This window comes from Marmota marmota, unplaced genomic scaffold (assembly GCF_001458135.2).
Source record: "Marmota marmota marmota unplaced genomic scaffold, marMar, whole genome shotgun sequence".
Lineage (NCBI taxonomy): Eukaryota > Metazoa > Chordata > Mammalia > Rodentia > Sciuridae > Marmota > Marmota marmota.
The window spans coordinates 33,154,877-33,159,552 of NW_026000240.1; positions in this window are offsets into that span (position 1 = coordinate 33,154,877).

Here is a 4,676-nt window from a genome sequence, read left to right on the forward strand (position 1 = left end):
TAGGCCTCTCCCTAGGCCTGCTCTAGAAGGATGGTCCCCAGGGAGCCGGCCTGGAGCCTGGTGAGAAAGGCCACTCTCCCTTTTACAAACTGCACCCTACCCACCTGCCAACACTCATTCTTCTCCATTTCCTCTCAGGGAACCCCGCTCCTGGCTGCTGCCACATTCCCTCCAGCGCCCCCGCACCCCCAGGCCCCTCCTCTGCGCCAGGGTGGGAGTGCAGTAATTCAAGTTATTTTTAGCCAAGCTGAATCCTCCAGGAGATTCAAGTCAAGGGGAAGCCGCCCCCGCGCCTGCAGGAGCTGCTTGCGGAAAACGATCGATTAAAACCAGCGCTGCCAGGGCTCCGTGCCAGCCGGGCAGCAGGCACTGAGACAGGCAGAGCCTGGACTGCGGCCTCTCACTGGTTGACTGGCTCCAGACGCTGGTGTGCATTGTGAGGAGTGGTGGGAGTCCCCGTAGGCCCCCCATTGTCACCTCTTAGCAGCTGCTCCTAGCCCAACTTTATCTGGCCCTGTCCCCAGCAGCTCTGCCCATAGTGAGGAGGGCCATCCCCAAGCCATCCCTCCCGACTGCCATTCCCCCTCCAAGCAGCACATCATTGAAAGCAGGCAGCCCCTGCCCGTCAAGGGTGACCTGGAAGGCAGGGAAGGACCCTTTTCACCTGCCTGATCTTCTGCCTGATTCCTACTTTGTCCTAGGAAAGCTGATGAGTAAGTTGAGATGACCTGGACCCTCTGACTAATAGAGTAGGGTCCTTAAGAGTTATTCAGAAATAAGGACCAGTGCAGCAAGCAAGCAAGAATGGGAGCAGGAGCCTGGCCCAGGAATTAATCGGAGTACCTGGACGAGCAGGTGACTGAGCAGTGACCCTAGTCCAGTAGTTGCTTGCAATAAATGAGTCCAGGGACCTCACCACAACCTTACAGATGAGGAAGCTAAGCCATGGAGGTCAAGTCACCCAGCTGTTAGGAGAAAACTGCTCTTGAGCCTTCACCAGGGGATGTTTGGTGAGAGGAAAACCAACTAATGGGAATAAGGCAAATTTAAAAGGAGAGACTGGCTGGGAGGTATGAGAAAGCCCACACATGGGATGAGGTGGGTCTGCACCTCCCAGCACCCCTCATCTGTCATGGATGTTCCCAAACCTTTCATCAGAGGAACATTCTTCAGGAAAGGGATCTCAAGCCCAAGCTGTCACTGCTGTGACAGTCTCAGACAGTGTCCAAGCCCAGAAGAGCTTCCAACAGTGGCTTTAGCAGAAGAGAAAAAACCTAGGTGACCATGAACATCACTTTACCTTCCTGAGCCTCAGTTTCCTTATCTGCAATATGGGATTAACAAGGGAGGCTACTCTGAGGATGGAGCAAGGACCAGAATAATCCTGCAGCAGTCTCCTTTCCCATGTCTGATTCATGAACTTAGGACTACGCGCTGGGGAAGTGAGGGACCCCTCTGTGGTCAGGCCTCTAGGACTTTAGGGGTACAGCAACAGCTCAGGGAGGCAGGGATCAGCTGGGAGACATATGAGGAACAAATGTTGGCCTTTGCCCTCCCCAGCCTGTTGTGTCCTCCTCACCTCTGCCTGACCTTACAGGGTCTGCCTCCTCTCCCAGAAGGGTTCCCAGGTCCCTCCTCCAACTCCTAGAGGCTCTGTGGGGCCTCTGGCCTGGCTTGAATGGAGCTCTTTCTGTTCTGCCTCTCACCTGCTGTGCCCGTAGCTTTTCCTCACACAGTAGGTCCTCCAAGTGGATCCTGGCAGCGTCTCAGGCTCAGCAAACCCAAGAAGTTTGGGGCTTGAGGTCTCACAGGGACAGCCCCAGATCTGCTGGGTGGAACCCTTTGTGTCTACTACCTTGTGAGAATCTCCCCCAGGCTGTGTGACTGCGGCCATTTTTCATGGGAGATAGGAAAGGGAGTGAGGGGAGATCTAGCAGCCCCTGGGGAATTGGTTGAGTGACATATAGCTAGGACAGGGCATGCTTGGTTACGTAGGATCCATTGCCTATTGCCACAAGGCCTTTTGTCAGGGCACTTGATGCTACAGGTGTTTGCCCACCTTGTCCCCCACCTCTTTGTGTCCCTTGTGCCTCCCTGACCAGGGCTGGGCTTTTGTCTCCCTTGCTCCCTTATATGTGGGGCCTGAAGGGAGAGGCAGGCACCTCTCTGAATAGAAGCAGGTAAGAGCAAGACAAGAGTTTTCCTGGAACCCCTGGGGGAAACACCACCAGCCTGCATCTGTGCAGCTGGGCTACAGCCCTCCTCTGGCCCTCATTCATTGCTTATGTTTCCTGCCTGACTGCCACACAGTCCCTGTGTGCTCTTGAGCTAGGACCTTCTCCTCCCTGACCTCAGTTTCCCCACTCATAAGCTTGGAGAGGGGAACTAGGTATCTTTAGGTCCTGCCTCAGTGCTGGTTTCTTAAACTTTGCCTGACCAAAAGGGTAGGGCATGTGGGTGATATTCTGGGTCATAGTCTCCTCTCCTGGGAGCCATGGAGCTGGGGCAGGGGAGGGGGGTAGTGACTGGGAGAGTTGGGACTTGAAATCTTTGGGACATGATCTTCCCCTTGTTCATTCAAAGTAATTCTCTGAAAGGTCGCTTCACCCTGCCCTCTCTCTCCCTTAAAGAGCCCTCCAACCTGTCCCTGGGAAGGGGAGGTCCTGGGGTGCAGCCAGGACCTTAACCCCATGGCTGTTTGATAAGCAGCGTCCCCTGTCCCCCACCCCTGAAGCTTCTCCTTGACCTGGGCTGGGAGGGGGGCGGAGCAAGCTCGAGGGGCATCCAGGCAGGATAGGGTTAAAGGAGAAAGGGGAGCTGGAAGGGGGCTGTGTTGTTAAGGCAACACTATTGCTGGGGCCTATGGAGGCTGCTGGGGAGGGAGATGAGAGGGGTGTCCCTTGTAACCCTCAGCTTCATTCTTCCTGTTCAGATACTCTTTGTTAAAAGGGAGTCTTCTTTGCCTCCTTTTGTCCCTAGGGGTGGGAGTGGAAGAGCCACTTGAGGGTTCCTTCCTGCCCTTTTTAGCACTCTCTTGCACCCACCTACTCCATCCTTTCCCTCTCACCCTTTCTGGAAGCTCAGTTCCTTGCTGCTGAGCTTGACTTTCATTCACACCTGCCAGCCCCTGCCCACCTGAAGCCAGCAGAACGCAGACCAATCCTGAATTGTCTGGAGACTGCCCTCCACCCAGAGACATTCCCACCTCCTTTCTAGGCTTGCTCAGGGTAGGCTGGTGGGTCTCAGTAGAGGCAGGGCCTGCATAGATGAGCCCACACTCTAGGCATCTGTTTCCCACAGAGTGCCTTCCAGAGGAAAAATCACTGTCCAAAGGCTGAGGGGGTCTTTTTGATGATCTTCTCCTGTGTCACCTGGAGGTAACTGCCACAAGTCTTCCTGTATGCCCTCACCAGGTCCAAACCATTGCATGTGGGACCCAAGGACTTTGTCTTCACATCTGTGAAACAGGGTGATTAAAAACCCCCACTAGGGCTCCTGAGCTGCTATGTGGCCTTAGGAGCCGACCAGAAGCCACTAGGACACACTGCCTGCTCATTTTTGGGTGCAGCTCTTCCCTCCTCTGCAACAGTTAAAGAAACTGAGGATCAGAGAGGGGACTACTCTTCTGGTGAGGAGCAGTCAGAATTAAAACCCCAGTGCATATGATGCTGAAGCCTGTCTCTTGAATTTCTAAGGGTGAGGCTTTGGGTATCTCCAAAGTGGGCCAGGAGGGGCACTGTTCAGAGATGCCCACAGACTCCCTTTCTTTCTTAGGGGAACATAACTCACCACCCTACCAGGAGCTTGGAGCCTGGGGAGACCTGACCTATCCCAGAGAGCTGGATCTGGTGGTAGGGGTGGTGGCGTTGGTGAGTGGCAAGAAATGGCTTTGAGATGCCAGAAGTCTTGGAGGATTTCCCCAGGGAGGGAGTAGAGCTGGTGTCTGCAGCAGTGACATTCCATTCATGGTTTCACACTGCCCCCTTGTGGACCACAGGCGCATACTCCTAGTTTGGGATACTGTATCACCCCAGGGCCAGATGAAAATCAGTGTCCTGAGGCTGAGAGAGTCTTTTTGATGACCTGAGCAAGGGGTTGCACCTCCATATCTCTCTCTCTCTCTCCCCCCCCCATCTCTAGGTGCTGGGGATTCAACTCAGCTTCTTCCTCAAGCTAGATGAGCACCCTACCACTGAGCCACTGCACCTCCAACTTGTGTTGGAACTGGCAGACCCTGAGCCTCACTCAGCCTGGCAATGCACACTGCACCTTTCCTTCTCCCAGGAACTTTAAAGCCCAGACTTCCTGGGTGTGAGGACACATGCTTGTAATCTCATATATTCAGAAGGCTGGGACAGGAAGATTGCAAGTTCAAGGCCAGCTTGGACAACTTATTGAGACCTTGTCTCAAAATTAAAAAAAAAAAAAAAAAGTTTAAAAGGAGGGGGATGTAACTCAGTAGTAGAGCACCACTGGGTGAAATTTCCAGTACTGAGAAAAAAAAGTTGTACTTTTCAACCCTTCATTGCATATTTCAGCTCCCAGACCAGTCATTTCACTGTTGCTTGCATATTCCTTGTATCAGGGAGCTTACTACCACTGGGAGCAGACCATGATTTGGAAGGGATTCTGATTGCAGAAAACCCTCTCCATGCAGTTGTCATTTGCCTCTCTCA